Source organism: Micromys minutus (genome assembly GCF_963924665.1).
Source record: "Micromys minutus genome assembly, chromosome: 6".
In the NCBI taxonomy this organism is placed as follows: domain Eukaryota; kingdom Metazoa; phylum Chordata; class Mammalia; order Rodentia; family Muridae; genus Micromys; species Micromys minutus.
The window spans coordinates 81,549,351-81,569,087 of NC_137975.1; the positions used below are offsets into that span (position 1 = coordinate 81,549,351).

The 19,737-nt window shown below is 39.2% G+C and overlaps 1 protein-coding gene across 1 annotated transcript in view; it reads right to left on the reverse strand.

Annotated features, from left to right (window-relative positions):
* The window catches only part of GMDS (GDP-mannose 4,6-dehydratase), a 594,697-nt gene that overhangs the window by 131,358 nt on the left and 443,602 nt on the right, over window positions 1-19,737 (reverse strand). The gene's annotated exons all lie outside the window — the stretch shown is intronic.

A 19,737-nucleotide genomic window follows, 5' to 3' on the forward strand; every position in this document is an offset into this window, starting at 1 on the left:
ACGAGTCATTAACTTATATATGTGTGCAAACATAAAATATCTGTTGTCAACTTAGTAAGGCATAAAATGTCAGGGGGTAATCGTTTTTCTTAAACCAAGAAATATTTGGAGAATACATTGTAAATACTTAAAGTGACAATACAATGAGATATGTATAAACCTAGTGATTTTATTACTTGCTTGTAGAATTTTAAAAGTTTGAGATATTTATATCATTTCCCCTTTCTTTTTCTCCCTCTAAGTCTTTCCATATACTTTTTCTTGTTTTCTTTCAAATTCATGGCCTCTTTTTCTTTAATTGTCATCATGTGTGTGTTCCTAAATACATAAATACAACCTGCTCAGTTGATATGTTAGTTGTATGGATATGCTTTTAGGGCCGGTCATTTGGTACTGGATAACCACTTGATATGATCTTCTGCCAGAGAAGACTAATTTTCCTGCTCTCAGCACTTTAAGTTGTCTGTAGTTCTTTGTCTAGGGTTCAGGCCTCAAGTGGTTCCCCTTTCTGCATCTTTTATGTTTATTGGTATCAATCTTGTTTAGCTCATGCTTAGACAGTCCGTTTGGTTTGGCTTCATGGGTATAGCTACTGACATTTTTAGGAGACATAATCTCACAGCAAGCTTACTGTTTCTCTGCTCCTCATAACCCTTCCACCTCTCTTCTGAAATGACCTTGAGCATTAGGTGCAGAAGTTGTGCTGTAGATATATCTACTGGGACTGGCCTTCATAACTCTGCATTCTAAAAATTTTACTTTCAGAAGTAGCAGTTGTCCACAAGAACTGAGAATACACATTTGTATATGTTTCTTGGATTTTCATCTACCAAGGAAATACTCTGTACATTATTTTTTAGTGAAGGGGTGTTCTTTATTAGTTACTGTCTCACTGTATGTTTTGCTTGGCTTCCCAGTAGGCTAACGACCCTTTAAAGAGTGGCCCCACAGCCATGAGTATATGAGCAGCACAAACTGGAAACAATAGACTATGGAAAAACAAGAGGACAATAAGGTGAGAGTGGTGGCGGTGAGAGGAATGGGGAGTGAGTATGATCAGAATACATTGTATGCAATATAAAATTCTCAAAAAAGAATAAAAATATTATACTAAAACTGTGAAGACGATACATTTTTTGAACTGGATGAAAAACCTTACTATGCTATTCAAAAGCATCTTTTGTTGCTTTTGAATATTTGTTAATTTGTGAAAACTGAAATTACCTACTGACAATTCATAGACTAAAAGACATGTGCTTGGATTTTGTAAAGTTTTAGATATTTTCACTTAAAAACATATATGTGTGTTTGTGTGTATAAGTGGCCATGTGCAATGAGTGTGCGTACCTATGGAGGCCAGAAAAGAGCACGGATCCTATGGAATTAGAGTTATAAGTGGCTGTAAGCTATTTGACATGGAAGCAGACATCTGAATCTAAGTGCTCTGCAATAGCATCAGACACTCTTTATTGTTAGTCATCTCTCTAGTCCCAACAGTTCTATTTTAGATTCCTTTTATTACTGCTCGACTGCTGTAAGAGATAAAATGCAGAATGCATAGGTTGAAGGAAGTGGCTGACTCTGGTTGCTTTGTATTCTGTAGGCAGCAGATCTGCAACAATGAAAACTGTTTGATACTTTAAGTTACATTAAACTTCTAGTTAACTATCCACTGGTATAATTAGTTTCTAGAAACGTCCCCTACTTTGACTTGGTGATTCTATGGATTATGCTAACTAATATCTCATGAGGAATAACACAAAGCAACACACACTATACACTGACAGCAGGTAGGTGAAAAGAAGGAGGAAATATCCCTTTCTTAAGTCTGAGGAGGAATACAGTCTAACCTGTGAGTAAATAAAACTAAGCTGTCTGGATGTCAAATGTCAAACACTGAGTTAAGAAACTCCCTTGAGGGGCTGGAGAAAAGGCTTAGTGGCTAAAAGAACTGACTGCTCTCCCAGAGGTCCTGAGTTCAATTCCCAGCAACCACATGGTGGTTCACAACCATTTGTAATAGGATCTTAAGCCCTCTTCTGTCTGGTGTTTCTGAAGACAGCTACAGTGTGCTCATATACATAAAATAAATGAGTCTAAAAAAGAAAAGAAAAGAAATTCCCTCTAATCAGGAAGAAAAGAAATGTTTGAGCCTCTGGTAACTTACTATTCTAATTAAGTATAAATTAAACACATTGCAGAAAAAACAAAACAAAAAACAAACAAACAAAACAACCCAGGAAATGCAGGGATGGGACCGACTGTTACTTCTACTCCCTCCATCATGGGTATTTTGAAAATGGCTAGGGTAACTCTATGAAACCCCTGACAACAGAACTGAGCTGTTAATTACTCAATTACTCAACAGGACAACTGAAGCTGAAGCTTCAATATCTTTTATTTTAATATCTAACAAACCAAAATCTATTAGCATAGATAACAATCAAGTTAAATCTAAATTCCCAATGATATCATTTTAATTAAGAACACTAAATAAAATTTTAAGCATTTCATAGTTATCTCTATAATTTTTAAAAGTGATTATTAACTTTACTTATGTCATGGATCCCTTTAAGAAAAGGAGAAAGTGAAAATTCCCTCCTTCATGAAAAGATAGGATGAGTTATAAATTTTGAATTGTAGAAATAAAACCATGATTTCTACTAGACTTGCTGAAGACCAACAAGGTCTAAAAGGTACTAACATCTATGAGGGTTCAATGGGTTGGTTATAAGAGATATCTTGTCAGTGGAAACGTGACTACAAGACAGGTACAGGCTAAAACCACAAGACTCCCCAGTGTGGTTGTGGGACAGCAGCTTCCTCCTCACATATCTGGAGGCTATGACATGACCTCCAGCACAGGGAAGAGACTGTGTAGAACAGTGCTTGCTTTGTCAGGGGAAGCCACTGTATAAATGTTAGTTGTTGATTTTATGAGCTCAAACTTGGCTTCCTGTTTTGAGAGCCAACTATTGAGTAGTAAAGCAAAAATGTCTATTACAAAAATGGCTACCAGAAAAGTGAAAGTAAGCCATCAGACATGTAATTGGAACCATTCAATGTGTCTTCTTGATGAGCACAGAAGATCATTTAATTAGACTAAGCAAGATCCACCAGTCAACTGTTCTGATAGGTTCCTTAAAAACTGTGATCTAGTGAGAAACAGAACTGCCTGCCACAGTGCTAACTTCGTGGTTCTTCTGAGTACTCAGCCTGTTATTCAGCTTGTGATTTGATATAAACTTTGACACAGGCTTTCCCCTCATTTTTCAGACAATACAAAGCATGCTTGATCTGTGAAAAATAAGTTACTCAAGTATCCTTTATGTACTATATAAACTAAAATTAAGTAAAAAGTGATGTTTATAAGACAAAGCCATTTTAAAAATACAATTATTTATTGTATTTTATATGCTAAAATCTTCATGCTCCTTTCCCAAACACCATATTCTTTTGGAACTAAGACCTATGAGCCTGAAAGTACAATTATTCTGAAGCACAACAGTTGCCAGATCAGTGGTTTTGCCCTAACCTTCCTAATGCTGCAACCCTTTAGTATATAGTTTCTCATGTTGTAGAATAAATTTTAAAATGTGGAATAAAATAAAATTACTTTTGTTGCTACTTCATTACTATAATTTTTGCTACTGTTATTAATCATAATGTAAATATCTGGTATGTGGTCCAAAGGGGTTGTGATGCACAGGTTGAGAAGCACTGTGCTAGACAGTCAAAGATTCAATGTTCACTTTCAGTTATACCCATTAAAGGTGGCTGTGCCAGGACCTGTTGTCTGCTCTTCCTAAAAGGACAAGGAAGGTCAAAGCTGTGGCCAAACACAAATTTGGAGCCCAGCTTTGTTACTTCATGATGGAGACACTAGACAAGTCATCCTACATGTAAAGGAGGGATAATAATGCCTCTTTTGGAAGTTTCTTTTTTAAAAATAAAATGAAAACAGAATGAAACGTTTCTATAATGATGGATGGCATCTAGTAGCAGATCAATGAAACTAGTTTCGATAGCTTGCAGTTGATGTAACTGTCCTGCCGGACTATATCAAATATCTAATAGTCATGGCATACTGCTCTCTTAGACTCTCCAGGACCCATGCTACTTTTAATTAGAACCACAAGCAAAATGAAGCAAAAAAAAAAAAAAAGACTCTTTATGACTACAAAGTGTTTTGTAGCACATGTGGAGATACTCTGATTTACATAACTTCCTGGGTGTTCTTTCCAGCTCCTGTTTAAAAAAATGACAAGATGATGGGTTGACTCTATATGCAAAAAGGACAGCAGTAGGTATAGCAGGAATCCTCTGAGAATTTCAGCCTGTAAGTGTCTGGAGTGCTCCCTCAAGAAACAAGATAGACACTTTATAAATCACACTTAGTCATAGAATAAAAGGAAAAGAGTCTGAGAAGGCTCTTGGACAAGGACATCTGAGTGCTATCTAGTCTGCATGGTCAGAGTGTGTGGAGAAGACAAGATAGGAGGGCAAGTTCAGAAGGATCTGAATAGCCCACATAGCCTTTGTTTTGTCAGCACTCTTCTGCAGGTTGTAACAGCTGCTTTCTGGGAGGAGGCTTATTGAACCCATTATCTGTACACTCCAATCTGATACTTCTCATCAAGCTGGGATACAATCTCAGAGAGAAATAGAAGGTGAAAAATCACACAGGGAGTTTTTTTTTTTTTTCCCCAAACAGTCTTTGGCTGGGACACACTGAAAAGTAGCATTCCTCTTTCATTGTCAATGGTGATGTCTGATAGTTCTGAACTGCAGAGGGAAACAGTCAGTATTGGTGTGCAGAAGACACTATATATGTTCAGGGAAGTCAGAGAACTCAAGCCATGCTATACACTAAAGGAAGGTTAACCAGGTAAGGGAAATAGTTCATCAATCTGGACTAACCACGGGCTTCCCAGTAGTTATGATATTCTTGGAAAGCATTACCATTTAATCAATTAATAAAACTGCAAGTAAAGCTCCAATCTTTGGACAAGATTATTAACCAAAGCTCAGGATACACAGCATACTGTGATCTCAAATAGCTAGGCACCCAGTACATATTTGCATTAAACTGTTGCATGAAAGGGTTTCAGTATCTGGGGACAATAAGTAGAATGATACAAATAGAGAAGGGGACCGACCACCTCCTGGGCAGGTGTACCTGTGTAGAGGGAAACCTTAACACATATATGATACCAGCTTTACTATGAGTCAACAAAAGTATCTCACTATGGCACAGGCCAGATAACATATGGACATGTACTGGGCAATCTTGTAGCTCCTGGAGGGATGGCTCAGTTCTTTTGAAGCAGCACTTGACATGAGTTCTAACTACTCCATTCCTGTTAAAAAGAATGTAGGGATAGCCAAGAATCCAGTCTCCTTATGAAGCATCACAATGTAGGCTTATCTTTTAGGCTCATCAGATCCCTTAATTTATGAGCACAGACTTCAATTATTTACCACTAGGTCAAAAGCTCAACTATCTTATATATTTTTCGGAACATAGAAAAAAAAACCTGAATGGTAACTTCAATTTAGAGCAGAAAAATCAGGAAACAATAAAAAATCAACATTAGAAGAACATAAAAACTGAAGTAAAGGAAATCGTGAAAGGGGAATGCCATAGCCACTGTTTTCTTCAAAATTCCTAAAGAACACTGTCTACACCACAGGAAAGATCTTTTAGTAGACAAGTCAAAACCTGAAGCTTTCCACATCCTTTAAGTCTTCTCTTAGCTGTCTCACTAATACAAATATAGTTGCAAAACAAAGGACAGTATATTATCTGGTGTGGAGAGATAGACTGTCTTTCCAACTCACTTGTGCCTCATCACTCAGATGTCACAGGGTTTAACCTCCCCCGCTGTGAAAATGACATGCTTGTTTTACAGCATCTATCATGTGATCTCCCTGCATCAGTGAGTTGATATGAGATATGGAATATATCCCACAAGTAAGAGGGTAGTCTTTTGGATGAATTATGTGGGTTATTCCTTCACAGCTGTGGATAGTTTTCATATTTTGTAAAACAAAGCATGATGCAATCTTTCATTACATTATTAAGGTGGATTAGGGCCTATCAGCATGCTTGGATGATGACTGTGTGTAAATGTGCAGACATAGACAAGTGTGCACCACTGCATCTATTCTGCACTTCCCTCTAGCCATCAACTAGGAAAGATGTTTTGGGCCACAGTCACATTGAAAACATATGTGCAGCAAGTTCCCCTTCACAAACTCACATCAGGGTGAACATGGCTTGACCCAAAGAGAAACAGGATCAGACTCTCCTCAAATTCTCCTTTGTGCTTACAATGCAGCAAAATTGGAGTGGGTGGAAGGTTAGCTCAGTGACACATCACTTGCTAAGCTACTGTACACAGGAGTCTGGTTATTATTCTGAATGCTTTAAAAAAAATGAAGCTAAAACAAAACAAAACAAAACAAAACAAAACAAAACAAAAAAAAAAAAAACCCAAAAAAACAAGTCCCTTCTGTACTGCAGTTACCTTTCTCTACCCACACTTGGATTAAGTCAGGGATGCAGAGCCTTTCATTGTAAGGAACACAAGATTTTTGGGGGAGGGATAAGTAAGTTGCTTTCATCTCATTTTACAGTTCCACAGAGAGTGTATAACAAGAACCTACCTCTTTTTTTGTCCCTGGGTTGCTAGACAGAGGCATCAGACCATCTATGAATGGCTCCATGTGCATAGGCTTCAAAGTGATGTGCCTGGATCCCCGATAAGTGGACCAGAAGATTTTACTGCTTTTGATAGATTGTCTCACAAGCATTTCCTTAACAGAGGTTGTCTTCTCAGTTGACCTCAGCTTGGATTAAGGTAAGAAAAAGACTACCAGCACAAGCTTTCCCCAAAGATCAAATGTATTAGAGATAACCATTTAGTTAAAACACATAATAATTTATAAAAACCATTGAGAAAAGTAGTAATAAGTTCCAGGGGCCCAGGAGATCCTTGAATTGACCCATTCATCCATAGAACAATTTGAGTATATTCTGCTTGTGTGTGTGTGTAAGTTTAAAAAATATAGTTCTTAGATTTATTTATTTTATGTAGCGAATATTTGCCTGCACGTTTACATGTGCACCACGTGCACACCTGGTACCTGAGAAGGCCAGGAGAATGATAGGTCCTCTGGGGCTTGAGTTACAAATGGTTGTGAGTTCCTGGTTAGCTGTAGGTGCTGGGAACTGAGCCCTAGTTCTCTGTATGAGCAGTGAGTAAGTGCTCTTAGCCACTAAATTATATTGTGGGTCCATTGCAGGGAGTTTTATGAATAACTCTAGTGAGATCTCCTGAGGAAGGCCAGGACTGTAGCAGGATCAGTGATAGCCATCATGCGACCATTGCCTTTACGATGGACGGCTACTATCATACTGTCAAAGTGCACTTGTTTGCTGCATTAGAAAGAAAAGGAATCTTCCTTTTACTCTGTTGAAAAGCATGAGCCTGTTGACTTATAATATGGCAGTTCTTCCAGTTGCTAGAAAATTATCTCCAATATACAAACTGATTTGTTTCTAATATCCATACTAGACTAATATCCATACTAGACGGGTTCAACTTCCCTGGTCTTATGCCTAGCAGAGCCCAAACATTACTAAAGTCTCTGTGTATAAATAGGCACTTACAAATATATACACTAAACAAATAAGTGAATGAATAAAACTGAATACAGGGAAGAGATGAGTGGGGTGGTAATCTAGTACTTGCATACAAGGTCCTGGGGTAGATCTCCAGGATAAAGAAATCATCTCCTGTGATTTTCTATAAAAAAAAAAAAAAAAAGAGCAATAGATGGCTTTCCCAAAGGATGAAAGGATGGTTATTTCTTCTCATAACTTCTCTAAATGTTCAATTAAAAAAGTAGTCATTCTCTAATGTGGTGTAAAAGAAAAGCCAATGCATACCTAAAAGGTGTATGGGGTTTTAAGGTCTGTCTTCTGGATCTTAGTTACAGTGCCATTTTTTTTTTTTTTTTTTGCCTGCCTTTCTATGTTTGCTGAGCATCTCCATAGCTACCAAACTGGAGTAATGTAGATAGATGGACTGGACTATGAGGCCCTGTTCCTTTATCCTTTGCTATACTGAAAACTGTGACCACCAAGAGTCTGGAACTGATCATACTTTATGAACACAGGACACAGACCTGTCTTAATACTTTCTGTGAGAGCAAGGAACAATTTCCTGTCCTTTATTTCTTGTAAGGTTGGAAAGTCATGATAGAAAAATGAAAATTAAAAAATTGCAATTTAACCCAAAGCACTCCTGTTATCATTGCTCACAAAATCTCTAGACTCTTACAATGTTGGTCTGTGGTACAATCTCAAACTCAGGACCTTGTACATGCTCACCTTCACCAAGGTAGGTGCCAAAGCAGTGTTTTATGCCCATCTACCTGGATCTTAACAAGTCTTCCAGAAAAAAGACTGTAACCCCAGGAAGCCCTGGAATAGGTAGGTGGCTTCCTTCCAAGTCCTGGAAGACATGGCTCCAAGCTCAGCAGAAGCAGAAATTATTCATACATTAGTGATGGATCATAGGCGGTATTATTGGTACATAAGAGAACAGTACGTTCGCGATGGGTCATAGGTGACAAGGTGTCACACAGCCAACAGTGTGAAAGGAATGGCTTTAGAATTTAGAAATTTAGGCATCTCTTACCTGGCAGGTTTAGGTTTGAGTCTACTGTTGGATGGATGCCAATCAGGTGCCAAGTCCCCACACTACCACTGAAGAGGTGGTATTGTTCCTCTGGGATGCATGAGGATTGAAGCAGAGGCCAGATGCACCACTTGCTGATACCCCAGGGGAGTTTCTATCCAACCTAGCACCCTACCCTACCCACAGCACTCTATTAGCATATGTTACCTACTTACAGCACAGGCTGTCACTGAGAAGGTGTGAGATTTGGGGAAATTCTACAAGGATAGCTGGTTGTACTTTATCTTAGAAAGTTGAAAGTTGAGGCAATTTCTTTTGAGAAATTCAAGTGTGTGCACAAATCAGCTCTGTCTGAGTACTTCCACTTCAGAAGTGCTCATACCACACCTTGACTTAAGTGTCAAATCAGGGACACTGATATTTATAGGAAATGGGGGGTATTAATATTTCTAGGAAATGAGGAATAATGCACACCTCTCCTCCTGAAGGGCAATCAAGTACATTCAGCAGTGGTTGCAGGCAATGGACAGAACTAAAGGTTAATTCAGCGTTCTCTGGGTGAAGCTCACATTTGTGAAGGACATTCTTCTTTGGAGGATGTTGAAGGGATAACAAGAAGGCCTAACGTGCTTTCCCTGTTATAAGCTGCAATCTGTTCTCTTCAGCCTGCACACTGGGAGTAACGAACCTGGGAATTAAAAGTGCTAACCCTGTTAAAGAAGCAATATTAAGCTTGGCATAAATATAGCTGAAATAATCCAGACAGTTTTATGACCTTACACCCCAAATAAAGGTGAAATGCTGAATTCTTTCCCTAGAAATAGAGGTAAACACAGCTAACAGATGGAAGAGCTGAATGGAAATTTCAATAAAGAGGACCACAAAGAGGCATTTGTAAGCGCAGAGGTGCACACATTAAAAAAAAGAAGCTGAAAAATGGAACTTTGTTTTATTTTGATAGCGTGCCAAAACAGTACTGCATTCCTTAAAGAGTGGAATAAAGGCTCGAGTTAGACTGGCCTTCTCAACACCTCTTGAAAAGCCCCCTTGGGTCTCATTTTGCTGGGATGACTATTTATATGACAGGTAAGGGAATAATTTTGCGGGATTCTGTTACACTAGGGCCTCTGTGACCCCTGGGTCAAAAGAGCAAATGCAAAAGTGACAATGTGGGTAATTGCCTGTTTAGGATAATGGAATACTGATTGAAGTCAATTATTATAACACCTGAAAGATAAATGAGCTGATGTGAAAGGTTCAGGGGAGATGGCTGTGGAGTGAACCAGCAGGCAGCACACAGAGGGTGGCGGAACAACTGTGGAATGCAAGAGGGGGCAGGCTTCCTGACCTAGAGCTAACTCCAGCCTGGAGTAGGCCAAGATCTAAAGCAGGTTAGTTTGTAAAACATGCCGTAAAACAGAAATTCAGCCCAATGCCCCAAACTGCAGGATTAGAGTAACATTAGTTAATGTGGCCCTCTATTAATTTTCACTATAACCTCTGAAGGCCTAGACTTGCCCCATATCCATTAGTTATGTCTGTCACTGGAGGGAACTTTCCCTTCCTGACAGCCAGGAAAAAGCCTGCTGACGTAGGCAGCCCAGACCACTGTCTGCTAGGCTCTACCAGTTCCACACTTGGAACTCTTGCTATTTGAGTTTTCTTTTCTTTCTCCTCCCACCCCCAAGGCAGAAAAAAGTCACAAATGTTTCTCCAACCTCAGCACCCCTGTTGCCCTCCCAGTCCTGGTTTCTTATTGCCAGAGCCTGGGCCTTCAAAGGCCTGCCAGTCACCTCAAAGAACTGGCACTGCCTCCCTGGCCTGGTGGGTAGGGGAAAAAGGAGTGGTGCTCATGGGCTCTCAGAATCCAAATGGTTCAGTCTGTTTCCAAATGAGAGCAGGGGTCATGCCACAGGTTTTCTCTTTAGAACCCAACATGCTGTTTGCTGGGAAACTAGAGAGGCAAGTGTTCTATCCCTAGAAGTTTTCTCTGAGGCCTAGAGACCTAAGCCTTTTAACCAATCCTGTTGACACTGAATGCTGTAAGGACAATCAGCCTCCTTATGGAGTTGCAAGTGTCCTTGTGGCTTTCAGATGATCTCCTTCAGGCTGAAGTTCACTCTTAGGGAGTTAAAAGCCTGAGTTTCAGCTGAGCCTCCTTTTATAGCTCCTCTTCTAAGCAGAGCACAGACAAAGGTAACTTTTTGGTTAACTGGGACTTTGAGTGACTTGAGAAATTTCTAGAAATGAAGAATTAGGTCTTGACTGAGTCTTCAGGGTCCCAGGGAGAGACGATGTATCTAACTTTCACTGACACTCTCATCTCAGGTACACATCTATGAAAAAGGAAACGCCCAGAAAATGCTCCTTTGTTGTCTGCCCCCAGAAGAACAGTACCTATGGAGGGGCTGAGCAAATCCACAAATTTTCCTCTAAGAGACATAAAATGAAAACACTAGTCACATTAAATTTCTTCATTAATTTGTAAAAAGTCATAGATTTAATTAAACTAACTCTCTTATTTTCATTGTTTGAAGTTCTGCAGAGGAGTCAGACCTGGAACATCAAGAGACGCATCAGGTGGGTACCAAAGCTGCTGAAAAAAGAGTCCTCACAGCTTCTTCAAGTCTATCCTGTGTGCAGTGACTCCAATTTTCACTTTAGAATGAGCACAGAACCCTCAACAACTTCTATATGTCAGGAGCCATAGAGAAAGAAGCACATGCATGTAACATACACAGTCATTTATTTATTTTTATTTTATATGTGTGGGTGTTTTGTTTGCATGTATGTCTGCATATTTGTATTTCTGGTGCTCTTAGAGGCTGGAGGTCAGAAGAAGGTGTTAGATCCCTGAGAACTGCAGTTACGGTATCTGTTAGCCACCATGTGGGTGAAATGAACCCAGGTGCAATGGAAGAAAAGCAGTGCCCTTATACAGTAAACCACCTCTCTCCATTTCAAGAAAGAAACACATCTTTAGGAGAGGTAGGGATAGGGAACAAATGTAAAACAAAACAAAATAAAACCAAAGTTTATTTTGTGGCCTATTGTTGGTATGGAAGAAAGATTATTACTCTTACTACATTTGAAAACTTCATATGTGAATATCAACATATACAGCTCTGTTTTCTAAACAATGATTTCTAATCCTTTGGACACATGTAAATTTGGACAAATTGCTTACTTCTTTGTATGCTGGTCTCCTCATGAGTAAAAAGGGAGAAACAGTGTCCTAGATTATTGTTAGAATTAAGTTACATTGTTTAGCATGGTGGGAAATAAAGCATGTACTCAATAAATAATAACAACTGCTCTAACCATGAACATGCCTGAGAAACAGAGGTAGTGCTAAGATTTCTGGAAAATATTCCTGCTGGTTTGTGAGTGGGAGAGCCAGAGAGGTCCTCCTCTGCCTCGAGATTGCCAGTAATATTTGGTTTATTCACCACACCCAGGAGCTTTGACTGTCAATGGGAAACTATTTCCTCCCTGCTCCTAGGAACTGGAGTGTATGAAGCCTCCCTGTTATCAGCCTGACAAGACTGGTCTTTGGCTCCCTGCGTATACATTGGTACCAGTACGGACCAGTTAATTGTCATTTCCATAAGCTGTTTGCTGCATGTATGCCTGACAGTAGTTCAGGTATTGATAGGCTGACAGATCCAGAGAAGGGTTTGCCATTTCACAATGCATTAGCATTAACTCAGGTGAAGTATCAATTAATTTTAGACCCTGAATAAACTTGAGACATCTTTTACATGTACAGTCAGAAAGAGGTTAAAGGGGTTCTGCACATTTAGATGTCCAATTTACCCATGTGTTTTTGTTTGTCATGTATAAGTTTCAAACTCTTGGATCAAGAAGCCCAACTTAAAATCAAATCAAAACAAACAAAACCATAGAACCAGATTCTTTTTCCCTGTATATCTTAATTGGAACACTTCTGTGCTGTTGACAAACACTGCCATGGTGGGAAACCACAGGCTGGCAAAAAGCCTTCTGGTTAGGATGGTGGCACAGGCCTTTAGTTCTAGCACTCTGGAGGCAGAGGCAGGTATATTTTTGTGTTTGAGGCCAGCCTTGCCTGTAAGGTGAATTCTAGGACCACTAAGTATGCATAGACAGACCCTGTCTCAAAAACAAAAAAACCAACCCACCAAACAAACAACCCAAAACCAAGCCAAAACAAACAAGCAAAAGAAGGAAAAAAGCTAACCAATGACAAGCAAGTGATTTTCTGCTTGGGTATGGGATTGGGGTGGGTCTCCTACAGAGCGTTCTCTAGCCCTGCTGAACACTCTAGCTTCAAGTCCTTCCTTCAGTGTCTTGTGTTGACTCAGGTTCTGGGTCAACTGACAAGACTCAGTGTGGGCTCCATTGCTGCTGATAAGCCTTCCCAGTTTGTCCTCTCTAGACTGGGTTCTGGGTGCAGTGTTACTGAGGCTTTGGAAGTGCTACCCTATTTTGTACTATGAGCTGGTTTTGTCCTACCTCCCACCTATTCCCTAGAGGTGCTGCCCAGTGGATCCAGTGCTGTGGCTGGAGGCCAACTCTTGGACAGACTCCCTGTACTGTTTCAGGCCAACTTTTAACCTAGGATAATGTCCCCTGGTCCCCTCATGTAAATCACTTGGTGGCTCTTCCACAAGGATTTCAGCCTACTGAATTGTCAGGGAATAACATCCTGCTGTGACCCTCCTCAGGAATGAACCCTGCTGGTTAGAACTTCCTTCCCTTTTAACTTTGTACTGGAAGATGAGTCACCAGATTCAAATATTCTTAATGGTCCTGGGGCCTTTTTACAATTTTAGGTTGTAGGAATAATAATTTAAGAGGGGTCCAATCCTTTCAAGCTAATCACCCCTCCCCACACACACACACTCAAAGTTTGATTTTCAGAGAATCCCAGCTGTCCTAAAATACTGATGAGCACAATGTAATAGGCTGACTTCAAACAGGAATCCCAGTCCCTGGGCCTAGCTGCCAAGTTCAACAGACTGCACAGCAACAGGCTATTGTGCTTGGATCAAGAGGATCTGAGTCTTGAGGCAGCCTTGAAACACCATGAATTTTATTATGAGTAAAATTAATTCAATGGAATTCTATTGAAACTTCAAGGGTCAGGAGAGAAATCAGTCTCTTTAGTCTGCACACAGGATTTGACCTGATTCTCTCATTTAACTTCTTCAACTCCAATTCAGTCTCAAAGATTTAATTTTAAAGCAAGATGAGAAAATAAAGCACTGAAGGCTCTACATTTATCCTAGGTGAATAGTGAGAAACATTTTCCCTAGCTCTTAGTAAAACTCAAACTTCGAGAACATTATTTTTTTCCTGTAGAGCAAACTTATTTACTATCTCATCAGTGGCCACCAAAAGCCCCAGAACCTTAATCTCCTAATAGTTTCTTTTAAGTTCCTGACTTTTATTGGTCCTAACAATTATTCTAAATTTAGGTTTTTATTGGCTAGGACCAATAAAAATCCACATTTAGAATAAATAGGACCACATCAAACACAATTTTTTCATCACCCACAGAGGAATGAAAGGTCTTTACCAGGAGACTTTGGACAGAAATGCTTCAAAGTTTCATGTCTGAGTCCTACAGCTTGCTCACTCTAAATCTTGGCAAAAGCAAATATTAGAAATTATTAGGAAGGGATAAATAAGGGTGCATTGACAACTTAGATCATAATAAAATGAATACTTATGGAACATTTTTACTAAATTCCTACGGTGTGGCTGGTGTACCCCCACCCCCACACAAGATATTTCACTGTCTTCAGTGTAAGCCTGTGAGAGAAAGAACAAAACAGAAGTGAATGGGAAGCTGAATTTTAAACAGCTTACAAGAGGACTTGTCTTTTCTGTATAAGGTCTTTCTCCTGGGTGTGCATGGGGGCTGGAAATGTTGATATTTGGTTGTCTATACACCTAGGTGTACCTCAGAGACTGCATACTCCCTGAGGATGATGAAATGCTTGTTTCCCCGATTTTAACTCAACAAATACCAGATGAATACTAACTCTGGAAATCAAAGATGCCAAAGGAGGGGATGTGCTCTTTTATCTTATAAAATCTGAATAAAATAATAAAATACATATTGCATTTACTAACTACCCCTACCCCCTGGAAAGAGCTGTTTTACAATGAAAATGACCATGCTACTGGACTAGATATAACTTAGCTATTTTAAAAGCTGGCAATTTGGAGGCTGAAGAGACAGCTCATGGCTAACAGCACTCAGTGCTCTTCCAGAGGACTCAAGTTTGATTCTCAGCAAGCATATGACAGCATAAACATCTGTAACTTCAGTCCCAGGGTATTTAAGGCCCTTTTATGGCATCCATGGGCAACAGGCTTGCAACTGGTACACAAACACACATGCAGGCAAAACATTCATACACATAAAATAAACACAAATCTTTTTATAAAAGTATGCAATTTACAGAGAGCACAAGTTAGAGAGAATTTGAAAGCATTGGGTATAGGCTTTCTGACAATGCAATTTACTTCAACCTACCAACGAACTCAAATTCATACCTTAAAAGGCCATAGGCTGTTTGGTGATTTGTGAGATAAGCTAGGTTGTTAGGATTTAGAAACCTTTAATATAAGCACTTGGGAGGCAGATGCAGGTGGATCACTGAGTTTGTGGCCAGCCTAGTCTACAGAGTGAGCTACAGGTCAGCCCCAGTTACATAGAAAAACCTGTTTTCAAAAAACAAAAACCAAACAAAAAACAAACAAATCAAACAACAACAAGAAAACAAGATCAAAATCTAAACAACAAGAGAAATCTGTTGTACTAAAAGGAAGAGTTTTCTTTTTTCTTTTCTTTTTGGTTTGGTGGTGCTAGGGATAAAATACAGGCTCTCATTCTTGAAAGGTAAGAGCTTTATTACCAACCCCAAAAAGGTATACTTTGTATGTTACTGGTGGGCAAAGCATGACATCTGTACACATTCACAATCCTTCTCTTGCTCTGATGGCCAGGATGTTGCATTTCTTCCTGCTCCCAGGTCTATCAGGAAGAGTCAGAACAGAGACACAAAGGCTGCAGATCTGCCTTAGGTCAGAGGTGAGTCTAGGGTAGAGAAAGCTTTAAAAAATTAAAATATGAGAGGCTTCTTAGGAGTAGACTGCTGAAGAGGAACTCTTGGACACAAGGCTCTATCCTATGACTGGAACCTTTTGTCACCTCTTCTAGAGAATACAGAATAAAATGACTTAATGTTAAGGCCTCTTTAGGATAGGTCTTGACCAAGATAGACACAGGGCTGTTGGGTGTTCTTGCATTACATGTAACACTGACTGATTTTATTCTTCGACTTGCTACAAAAACACCTTTGCAGATGTCGGCAATGAACCAACACAAATTTAAACTGAACTCTGCTTTGAACGTTGCTATTCAGAAGAGACTGGGCACAATCAGGGTGGTAAGGGAGTAGACGAACATTACTATTCAGAAAGCACTAAGAGAAAAGGTTTCCACAGTATGTTTGGTATGAAAATGATCTGTATTTCACCAATAATTTATCTCTTAAAATGAAAGAAACAGAACAAAGAATGACTTTGCAGTCTCACAGTGCAAGGAAGAAAATGAAAATGTGCTAGATAAAGCTGCAAATGGCATCTCTTAAGTCCTAAAACATCAACCTTTGTTTCCTAGCCATATGCTTTATTGGATAAGCAGGATTAAGGATATTAATTCATGAAGCTCCTTGCTTGGCTATAATAAGTCCAGATGGTTTATAACTGAAAATTAAGATTGAATGATGTTTTTATTTGTACTCTTAATAAATCCTGAGCATGAAATTAAAAAGAAACCCAGAACTACAGTTAGTGAGCTAAGAAAAATGCTGACAAGCAGCAAGACAAAATAGTTTCATCAGATGTAAGTTACATACCAGTGGACACCATTATGCTCTCCACCCTGTACAATTTTCTTCCTGAACAATAGCACAAGAAAACTATGCTAAGGCACACTATAGACAACAACTCATCCTGGAAAAATAGATTTTTAGGGAAGTGGCTTGGTATTATTATAAAGCAGCTTTTGAAATGGTAGATCATGACTCCATGAGCAGTTGTGTGATGAATGTGGTGATCACAAAATTTGAGCAACAACAGAAATTTTCTGAACACCCAACAAGCAAAGTCAAATCCGTCTAAAATTTCAGTGTGTAATGAATTCAAGGTGACTCTGGCAATGCTTGCCTGGGATGCACTATGCAACCTCACTGGAGCACTGTGGACTCTGCATGCTCTCATGCCTCTCAGTGCCAGTGAACACTTCCTGAGACACCTCAGCTTAGATCTGTACATTTTTATAGAAATGGTTCATGAAAAATATTTGTATTATTTCTTACTCTCATTCTTCAGAATTAAGTCTGAAGTCAGCAATCTTTAGATTATACTGCTAGAATGTTTAAGTTATTGATTTGTTTTTTATAAAAAAGTTGTTACATAAATTTGGCTTGGGATTATGGCAACATTTCAAATAACTTCTGAAATGTTATTTTTGACATTTAATAATACAACTTTATAGAAAGTAGTACTTTCAGTCCTAACCATTATAAAATCAGAATACTAATCACCTCTGAAGACCACTGTATATGCTGTGTCCTATAGTGTCAAATATTCAGCCACAAGAATACTTTTATTCTTTTGTTGTTGTTGTTACTTTGTTTTTCAAGTAGGATTTCTCTGTGTAACAGCCCTGGTTGTTCTGTATGAACTTTGAAGGCCAGGCTGGTCTTGAACTCAGAGATCTACCTGCCTCGGCTGAGCACTGGGATTTAAGTCAAATGCCACCAAGCCCAGCTTCAAGATTTACTTCTTTATGTAAAATATATCTCACATCTGTTTTAGTAGTATGCAAAATTGAATTTTAATATACAGTAAAAAATATATAGATAAATCACTTTAAAACAATTTCTATATAAATTAATATCAATGTCTGATTTGTATAATTATTTTATATTCCTATATAACAGGGACCATAAATATGTTCCTTGGGCAAAAAAGATCAGAATTAGAAAGGCTTAAGAAGACATGTTTTAGAAGAATTGGTCAGTGAGATCTCACAACAATGAACTAATTCATTTGCTCAGATTATATTATGCTATAATAGAGAAACCCTAAAATCTCTTCCTTAGCATTATACTACTAGAGATCCAGTTAGCTATTTATGTAACCTTAGTATTAATTAGTGATATTTCTTTAAAAAAATACAAAGTAATGGGTGATATGAATTCAATGTTATTTAAACTAACATGTCTAAAAAATCATTTCAATTTGTAATTCATGTAATTGTGAGATATTTTTGGTTGTGTTTGCAATCCAATTCAATGTGTATCTTACATGTCATCAGACTATGTCAGAATGGCCTTAGTTCAAGTGCTCGATAGACATAGGTGGCTTTAGTTACAATGCTAGAGCTTGAAGTCAATTCCACCATGCATTCTTCATTCTTGTTCTTGGTTCAGATTGGAATTACAGATGACTGTGAGCCACCATGTGGGTGACAGGAATCAAACCCAAGTCCTTTGCAAGGGCAATGACTAACAAGTCCTAGATATTTAAGGAGGACATTCCTTGTGCTGAGTCAGAGACCAGGCTCCTTTCAATTTGTGAATTTTCATATCGCTAGGAGGTCAGAGACTTCCATTTCCAGTCAATGAACAGGAAATGAGAGGGAGAAGAAAAACTAAAAGTGACCAATACCATTGTGCTCTAAATATTCCTCAGGAAACACCCTAAAGGAACATGGATCTTAGAAAGCAGGGCCCACAATAGCTACTCTTGTTATCACTTCACACATCTGGGAAGACTGACCCTACACTAGAGATCTGCTTCCAACAAGACTGTCCTACAAGAATGTTAGACTATCCTATGAGCATGACAGACTATCCTGTGAGCATTTCAGACTGTCCTGCAAGCATGTCAAACTGTCCTGAAAGCATATTTTTGGGAGGATTTTCTTGTTAATTGATATTGCAAGGCTCAGCCCACTATGAACCATACCATCCTTAGGCAGGTGGGCCTGGGCTGTAATTATTAAAGGTAGCAGAATGTGGTTCAGGAATAAGCCTGTAAGTACCTTTCCTCCATGGTTCCTGCTGTTGTTGCTACTTGAGTTCCTACCCTCACTCTTCCAATGATGGGTTGTGAGCTGGAAGTGTGATGAAAGAAACTGTTTCCATCCCAAATTTTCCTGTAGTCACGGTGTGTATGACACTATAAGCAAAGAAAATTACAACCAAGTGCAAGGCTGCTTTCTTCTTCCTCAGACAGGGAGAACTTATGTTACCTTGAAGTTCCCAGTGTCTTAATACTGACTTTCTCAGATACTTCCTGGTTTTGTGTTGATGCAGCTCAGGTACTGTTGAGAGCCGTTTGTGCTGCACCCAAAGATGGCGCGGGCTTCCCGTCGATGACTCAGCAAACAGAGCTGTTGCCCAGTCCGAGAGACATAGTGCACAAGTACCACAGATGTCACAGCCTGCTCTCGGGGCATACTAATGGGATACTGGAGGGCGCACCAATCAGGTAGCTACACGAGTCTCCTGGGCATATATAAGCAGTGCATTTTTCTTCCACGTTGTCCCCTGCTCAGAGTGCTGTACAATAAAGGTTGTTTGCAGAAGAATCCTGTTGTCGCACGTCGTTCCTGCCGGCCGGACGTGGGGCATGCGACAAGGTACGGCATCCTGTATGCAGCTAGCATTTTCACTAATGGAGGGCATGTGGGGCCATGGTAGGATAGTTGTGGAAGTGTGTTGAGATTTAGATTTGAAACTTACACTCTTAGAAGGACTGGTCTGTAGAAGTAATGATCTGGCCAAATATTATGGTACAACAGGAAAAAAATCTTCAAAGTTTCATTTCCTAAAAGAACTGTTTCCATGTCTATGATTCTTTATGTTTATAGTTTGGACAGTTACTATATAAGGTCTGAGAAGGTGGTTGGACTCACTGGAATAATGACTTATATTTATGTAAAGAGCAATGCTGTCTGTCT